Source organism: Ranitomeya variabilis, chromosome 3 (genome assembly GCF_051348905.1).
Source record: "Ranitomeya variabilis isolate aRanVar5 chromosome 3, aRanVar5.hap1, whole genome shotgun sequence".
Classification (NCBI taxonomy): Eukaryota; Metazoa; Chordata; class Amphibia; order Anura; family Dendrobatidae; genus Ranitomeya; species Ranitomeya variabilis.
The window spans coordinates 673,567,465-673,576,101 of NC_135234.1; the positions used below are offsets into that span (position 1 = coordinate 673,567,465).

The following is an 8,637-nucleotide window of genomic DNA, read 5'->3' on the forward strand; positions in this document are numbered from 1 at the left end:
GCACTATGTAAGCAGCAGCAAATAAAGGCACAGATATAACGTTCTGTACGTAAAAGGGTCGTCCAGTGGAGCAGAACTGCGCAGCTCTGTTCAATGTGTTGTGGTCGCTGCCGAGTGCTCATGATGAGATGAGTGCTGAGAAGTACTGATGAGAGGACCCATGGGAGTTCGGGTTCTGGTACCCAACAGAATTTTATGTACAAAGTTCGATTTGGGTACCAGAACTTCACCCAGACTTGAACATGAACCCGGACCCCATTGAAATGTATAGGGAACAGAACTTCGCAGATGCAAAATTCTCTTTCTCTTTAAAGTTCGGTTTCGCTCATCTCTACTGAGACATGAAATCTACAGAACAGGGGGTCAGCGTATTGTGCGGCTCAGTGTGACAACTGCAAGGTTTCAGGATTTTTGTTGAATTCTAATAGTGATGTAGAAAATTTAAATAATCACCCCCAAAAATCTTTAAAAATATGTTTTTCATACAAATTTGATTTAAACAGCAAGTCGTTTGTGGATGACACATTCCTTCAGAAAGAGTTGCTCCATCTTCATGGTACAGAAGTGCATCCCTCCCCGGCCTCCCAGCTTTCGTATTGCCGGGGCAACGGCGCTACTAATTTATTAACAGTTTGCACCAATTGGCATAGTTGTGCGCTGAACCAAACTGTGCCCCCTTTGTTAATGATTTATTAGGGATCTTTGATTCTGCAGCATTGGAGGAATGCAGCAGGCCAGATCTGGAGCTAACAGCATGCTCCAGCGATCCCGGCCTACTTCAGAGCAGTTCTTACAAGCTCAATAGGAAAGAGCTTGTAAGAGCTGCGCATATTTGGCCACCGCTGGTAGACAGCAGCAGTGGTCAGTCTCTGTAACAGCTAATGTGGCTCTGGTATAAGAAGCAGACAAGTCAGAGATTAAGCAATACAATGTATGTGTATCACGTATCCACAGCTTGTATACAATAACCCCATGATGGGTGAGCAGCACCATTCTGTGGTCAGGTCTCTCTTCTTCTGCCGTCTCCCCAGGGGGCTTATATTTAGGCTTGTCCCTCTACTTTTGGACTCATCTTGTGACATCCTCCTAGTATTTTTATTTTCATACGTTACCGCTCTCATTGGCTGCACTGTTTCTTCATTGTCTTCTCTAGTTCTCAGAGACATATGCTGTAATGTTTGTGATTCAGCACCAAGGAAATATATGAAAACGAGAGTTACTGGATGTTTTTTAAAACATTTTACCCAGAGGCAAATAAGAGCCTTTCTTTACCTGATCATCTGAGCATGTGAGCACACAAGTGCGGGATCTGATGGAGTGCTGCAATATATAATGACATCCGCATGCTGAAGCAGATCATTCTGTGTGAGGCCATCATTATATTGTAAACTGCTTTCCTTCATCTGAGGCGTGCAGCCGGAATTCATCCTGGTGTAGACACCCGCGGCTAACGGTATTCTATCATTTTACAGTACGAGGTACAATGTTACAGGTAGATGAATTAATGGATAGATAGATAGATAGATAGATAGATAGATAGATAGATAGATAGATAGATAGATAGATAGATAGAATATAGATGATAGATAGATAGATAGATAGATAGATAGATAGATAGATAGATAGAATATAGATGATAGATAGATAGATAGATAGATAGATAGATAGATAGATAGAATATAGATGATAGATAGATAGATAGATAGATAGATAGATAGATAGATAGATAGATAGATAGATAATAGATAGATAGATAGATAGATAGATAGATAGATAGATAGATAGATAGATAGATAATAGATAGATAGATAATAAAATAGATAGATAGAAAATAGAAAAGGAGGCAGCACTCAAATAAATGATGAAAAAAGCCTTTGGCTTGAGAAAGGCTGGTCACAGCCGAAATGTTGCCACATCATATGGGCTAATAAAGTCCACACTTTTTTAATCACTTATTGGAGTGCTGTCTCCTTTTTTGTTTTTTATTATTTATACAAATGGATATTTGTTTGGAGGGGTCTGCACCCTGTATTCATCTATACGGTGCTGTTCCATTTCTTTGTTTTAGATAGATAGATGATAGATAGATAGATAGATAGATAGATAGATAGATAGATAGATAGATAGATAATAGATAGATAAGTACAAAAAAAGTTAAGAGCAGCACAACAAACATAGTTAGGGTTCAGGGCCCCCCAGGCATATACCAAACCTTGTCATAGGAGTCCAAAAATGAGAGGCAGCACACCACAGTTAGTTGAAGTTTTGAAGGTGCTAAATTTTAATAGCCCACTACGGTGACGTTTCGGCTCATGGAGAGCCTTTCTCAAGATAGATAGGCACATAATAGATAGACGTAAAAGGTACAACATGCCTGTTGTGTTGCTCCAGTCATCAGTATAATAAATGGGCATGTTGGTGCTATACAAATAATAACTATATAATCGTCTAATTCTGTCTGTTTGTCTGTAACGGAAATCCCGCGTTGCTGTGGCCGCCACATAGTTCTCTCACGTTTACTTAACAAGTTCTGTCAGTCACAGTGCCATATAGTTCAGTCACGTTTACTGGACAAATTCTGTCAGTAACAGTGCCACATAGTTCAGTCACGTTTACGGAACAAGTTCTGTCAGCCACAGTGCCACATAGTTCAGTCATGTTTACTGGACAAGTTCTGTCAGTCACAGTGCCACGTAGTTCCGTCACGTTTACTGAACAAGTTATGTCAGTCACAGTGCCACGTAGTTCAGTCATGTTTACGGAACAAGTTCTGTCAGTCACAGTGCCACGTAGTTCAGTCACATTTACTGGACAAGTTCTGTCAGTCACAGTGCCACGTAGTTCAGTCATGCTTACTGAACAAGTTCTGTCAGTCACAGTGCCACGTAGTTCAGTCACGTTTACGGAACAAGTTCTGTCAGTCACAGTGCCACGTAGTTCAGTCACATTTACGGAACAAGTTCTGTCAGCCACAGTGCCACATAGTTCAGTCACGTTTACTGGACAAGTTCTGTCAGTCACAGTGCCACGTAGTTCAGTCACGCTTACTGAACAAGTTCTGTCATTCACAGTGCCACGTAGTTCAGTCACGTTTACTGAACAAGTTCTGTCAGTCACAGTGCACCAGAGTTCACTCACGTTTACTGAACATGATCAGTCAGTCAATGTGGTGTACAAAAATATTTGGGGTTGATATTGTTAGCAAACATATTATAGTGTCGGTGTACTTCTTTCATCCGATGATTTATTTAAATACAGTTCGATATTCATGTAATGGTTTATATATTTTGATGATCTGTTTAATAATTTCGTTCAGTTGTACTAAGTTCTATGAGCAATAAAAATGATAATGTATATATTTTACCCGGGAAATCCTGTGTATTCATTGCATTATTCTTAAATTTTCATAAATAAACTACATACATATTCTAGAATACCCGATGCGTTAGAATCGGGCCACCATCTAGTGAGTTATAAATATTGCCAACATGGCATCAACATTTACAGATGGCTGTTTTTTCCGGGATTTGTCGCTCAGCATGTTACAATGTGGAATAATAGTGTGCTAGCAATCTTCAGTGATCATTAATGGATCCACCATAATCCAGCAGATCTTTTACAAGATCTGCAGAGAAGACAAATCTATAGAGAAATATTTCATAGAGGGAATCGCTGGATGCACCGTAGAGCCACATGGCTAACGACACGTAACAAAAGATTGCTACATTTCCCACAATAGTTATTATTAGTTTAAGGGCAAATTAAGCAGCAGACTTCAGGAGTTGATGCAGGAGATGAGCGAATTACTAGGGAGCCATTAACCAACTGTTTCTGTTGCCATTCAGAAGACATTGGTTCTTTATGTTTCTGTGAGGCAGAGATTGTGATCCAGCTGCAGCCAGGACTAGAACACGATTTATTCATTTGGGGTTCAGTTTTCATTACTAATTCTAGTGACAATCAGATGTGTGACACCTGTATGAAATGGAAGTACAGGGAAAGCATAGCGCTCAACAATCACAGAGCAGAAAGAGGGGCAAACTATGGGGCGCAATGCAAATTTTGACCACACCTTAGCTACACCCCCAACCCATGCCCATTAACGATTTCTTTCTATCCTTGCAGGAGGATGTCGAAGGGGCGGTGATTATTGCATTTTTGCTGCATTTTTTATTCCGTTTGCCCTTATTTGATGCATTTTTGGTTCAGATGTGGTTTTTATACTACAGAGAAGCTTTGATTCTGCACTTAAAAATAAAACATTTTTTGTAGGCTCCATATAGAAACTTCTAGAGACGAAAAGCATCAAAATCACCCAGTTTAGCAGCATCGGGGGAGGGGCGCAATTTTAATGAAATCCCAACCAGTTTGCTTGGACAGTTGAGTTTCTATTCAAAGAAAAGAAGCAGAAAAAAGCAGCATTTACGATACATGTGGACATGGGCTAAATGTCGCAACATGGATGTGATTTCATTAAAGCTGCACCTCGGTGTGTTTTAACTGTGTGTTGTTTTGGTGCTTTTCTTCTCTACAAGAGTTTATGGGGAGCATGGAAAAAAATGCATTTTTAGGTGAAGAATCAACGTTTTTCTGTACTATAAAAACCACATTAAAATGCTGCTTCATATCTGCACCAAGTAAGCATCAAATAGTAGGGAAAAGGCATAAAGAACACAGCAAACGCATAATAATCAGAGATGATGGTTATAGCGTCATATGATGCGGACACCCGCCGAAAACAAGCAGTGGAAAAAAGCAGCATGTATGCTACATGTGAACACAAGCTCAGCATTACATTTTTATTACATTTTTTATGGGTTTAATGGAGAAAAAAAATGAATCATGTCATTTTTTACATCACTCACTGTTCACCATAAATAATCTGATCACTGTGTTGTGTGGATTATTACAATTACAGGGACAGCAAATATGTCTGTTATTTGTTGATTTGTTTATTATTTTTTGTAAAAAGCGCAGTAAAAATTATATTATTGTAATTGTTTTTCGTTAATGTTTAGTAATTTTATAGGAAGAAAAAAATCTGACTTTTTCTTCACCTCTAGAATACAGGAATACATAGAAATACACTGCTATTTACAGATTTATCCCTACACACCTGTATCATCTGCTTGTGGGTTCATAGCCTGCAATGCAGTTTCAAGTATACAAAGTTCTCCCTGTGATGTCACTGAAACCTGTGGCTCATAGTTTTAGCTGTTGCCTACAAAGATGTACTTAGTGGATTCCCAGGATTCTCACAAAAAAAAGATAATTACATTTTTGCAATTGTTTTCTGCATCCTCTGGAGGTTTTATTACAGCAGGATTCTACCTTCCCATATAAATGTAGACTATCAGCCCATGAGAGGAACCTCAAATAGGATAGGTCCCAGCAACGAGAATCACCTTATCGTGGCTGCTGGGCACACATGAATTGGTCAGTTTATGCGCTATGTATTCTCAATTTTTCCTATTTTCTAGAGCAGTAATGCAATTCAAATTTCATATATTTCATGTTTGCATGCTATAGTGCTACAGAGTGCTGCTTTATTTTGTTAGCAGTGTAACAGTGATACCTAACAAGTTTTGGGCATTTGCTACAACCAAAGTCCCTTTAGCCTTACAGGAAGGGCAAAAGGGCCAGTTACCAAGGATATTCGGTTATTTACAGGCCCCCTCCATGCATTTACCTCCAGGCCTCCACCGACATTTCCATAAACGTTCTATTAGTAGCGGAAAATGTTTTCCATAATATACAAATGTGATCATGTGGCAGAAAAAGTGGTCATGCGTCTTTCACTAATATTTATAGCAGTCTGGGCTCAGTTATACTTTTTTCTGTTTCATGCCTACAGACTAATTAAGGAAAGCTAAGTGGTGTCCTTGTTCTCCTCCCATCCCAAAAGCAGACATCTGAGGACTGTGGGGATGCCACATGGATATTAGTCGGCAGATCCTATACATTTTTATGATATATTTATCATATAATGTGACTATGGACAACTAAAGTTAGCGACATATTATAGACAGTATAAAGATGGCCATGCACATTAGATTAAGGGGAACCAAAAATTAGATTGATGCTACTCTCAAAAGTAGTGAAGTTTCAAAGATATCATACTTATTGACTGGTCATTCCCCATGTCTGTGTAGGAAGAAACCTCTCAGTTTAGAGAGAAGGACGAGGAGAAGCGGCCAGGGACTTTCCTCTTGGACTAGTCAACCAGAGATTCATTGTCCCTGGCTAGATTCCAAAGGAATGCTTCCTCTGAAATGCTGCAGCATTTCATAGAAAACATATATTGCAGCAAAAATGCAGCCAATGTCTGATTCATGCTGTTCATGGTTCAGGCAATATGATTCAGCTGACAGGTGTCCTTTAATTCCCTAACAATTTCCATAGTATCTGCAGACTATGTATTTGGCAACATCTTGACCAATCCATTTATTCCCAAAGGAGAATAGCCAGCGGTGTCTGGCAGTGGTTTACTTCCCTCTCCCCATTCAGGACACATGCAGGCTCCACTAGGGGAAATCAGGAGAACACTGCAAATGAGGACATGGCCAGCTTTAATGGTGAGGTGGAACCCCTACATTTTTATCCTGATGACTCTCCACCGACCTTGACCCAGTTCTGCTAGTTTCAGACTATTGGGTTGGAATCACAAATTCAGTTTTTCTGGCAGTTTTTTTAGCCAAAAACACAAGTAGACCCAAAAAGTTTAGACAATATTTCTCGTTTTACATTCTCCCCTGTGTTTGTTCCCCCAAAAACACTGCCACAAAAAGTACACATGTAATTCCACCCTTGGTTGTTTTGCCATTTTGCTACCAGTTTACATTTCTGCCTCTTATCTCTGCAGGTATTTTCCTTTCGGTTGTGAATCTATGATGATCCCTCAGACACATATGACGGGTCTCTTTGGCTTATTTTCAGGTTGTTTTCAATGTTTCAAAATACTGTAAAGAAATGATTCTCCCCCACTGAAACGAGGATCCAATCTATTGTCTCTCATGTGTTGGTGCCACGATTGACTCTGTCCATATCAATGCTGTCTATCATCAATTCTCATTAGATGTTCTGGCTCAGGCATACCATATTTGTTGAGTAGCAATCTAACATGGAGCAAACAATGCTGGGTCTGATAACCTGAGAGGTGGAGGGGTGTAAAATATGAAGGTTGGAGAGAACACAATGAGGAATATACATGCAGAGCCAAGGAGGCAGAAAATGTGCAGATTAAATACAAGATGTGCTTTATAGTCAAGACTGACAATGAATGTATGAAGTAAGGTATAAGGGACCATAAAACGCCGATCTTAATAGCATGTGCTAAACTGTGTAGGCTAACAACTAATGTATAACAGGAAACATGACAGGTATGTTACATGTGTATAAGGAGGGAGACTAATAGGAATTGCATATGGGGTTTCCTTACATATATACAATTGTGCAGTGTAGGATGACCACCCAAAAAAGGAGTAATGGTTTTCAGGGGAGCTGTCCTCTCAACGAGGAGGTGAATGCATTTGGCAAAAAGGGTTTTGGAGAGGTTTCACCTAGATGTCTGTTTTCCCCACACTCCGGGGCACTCGATAACACTTCCAATCTGTAAATACAGATAACAGCTGGTGTCTAAAGGTGAGAAAATCGATTCACAGCTAACTGAATTCACTATGAATTTCACAAAATATTGGAATCTGAGAAATCTGAATTTTTATTTTTTTTTTCGATTCGCTTGAATCCAGTTAAATAGCTGGTTTTTGGATGCCATTTTGCTGGATTCTTTTTAGAGCTAAGAAGGGGATAAATAAATTAAATTAATTTAAATTTAATTATTTGACTCACCTGCCCCCTCACCTGTCCTGTAGCTGGAGCTCCATACCAGGTCTCCACTGGTTCCTTGCGGCCTTGTCTTCCCTCTTCTGCACCTCACTGGTCTCACTGTCCATCATGATGTGCATCGCCATGAGTCATGAGGTCCTCAGAAAAAAATAAAAAGAACTGATACTCTCTGCACTGTTCCCCGCAGGTTCTTTTTGGCATCTACCCTGTCCCTGCTCTTCTGTGCTTATGGTTTGGGCCCCTATTCTTAGAGAATATCTAGAAATGACTGCTCATACAATCACTAACTGAGGTTGGTGACTGCTAGTGATTGGCACAGTGGGAAATTCCAGACATTTCCGGTAGGTCAAGGACAAGACCAGGAAGCACAGACCAGTGAGAGCAGGAACTCTAGTGGAAGACCTAGTGGAAGATCAAGGAGGATGATTATATATATAATTTTTTTACCCATTCTGAGGTTTTAGCCAATATTTATTTGCCCAGAGAAACCATAAGGTCACATTCACACGTTCAGTATTTGGTCAGTATTTTACATCAGTATTTGTAAGTCAAAACCAGGAGTAGAACAATCAGAGGAAAAGTATAATAGAAACCCGTCACCACTTCTGTATTTATCACCCACTCCTGGTTTTGTCTTATAAATACTGAGGTAAAATACTGACCAAATAGTGATCATGTGAACGTGGCCTAAGGATCTCATATATATACCGTTACTATATTTTGGATGGATAAAATCGCACCCGTAGCCTACTATAGTCATAAACTTTATCGTTTCGTGTTCCATCACATACT

At 39.6% G+C, this 8,637-nt stretch overlaps 1 long non-coding RNA gene across 1 annotated transcript; it reads right to left on the reverse strand.

Annotated features, from left to right (window-relative positions):
• Positions 1–992: 992 nt before the first annotated feature.
• On the reverse strand, positions 993–8,276 carry LOC143818500 (uncharacterized). The gene is made up of 3 exons (XR_013224577.1): positions 7,849–8,276; positions 1,273–1,458; positions 993–1,169 (listed from the first exon to the last, which is right to left on the reverse strand). It is a non-coding gene; the product is annotated as an uncharacterized LOC143818500 (long non-coding RNA).
• Positions 8,277–8,637: the final 361 nt, after the last annotated feature.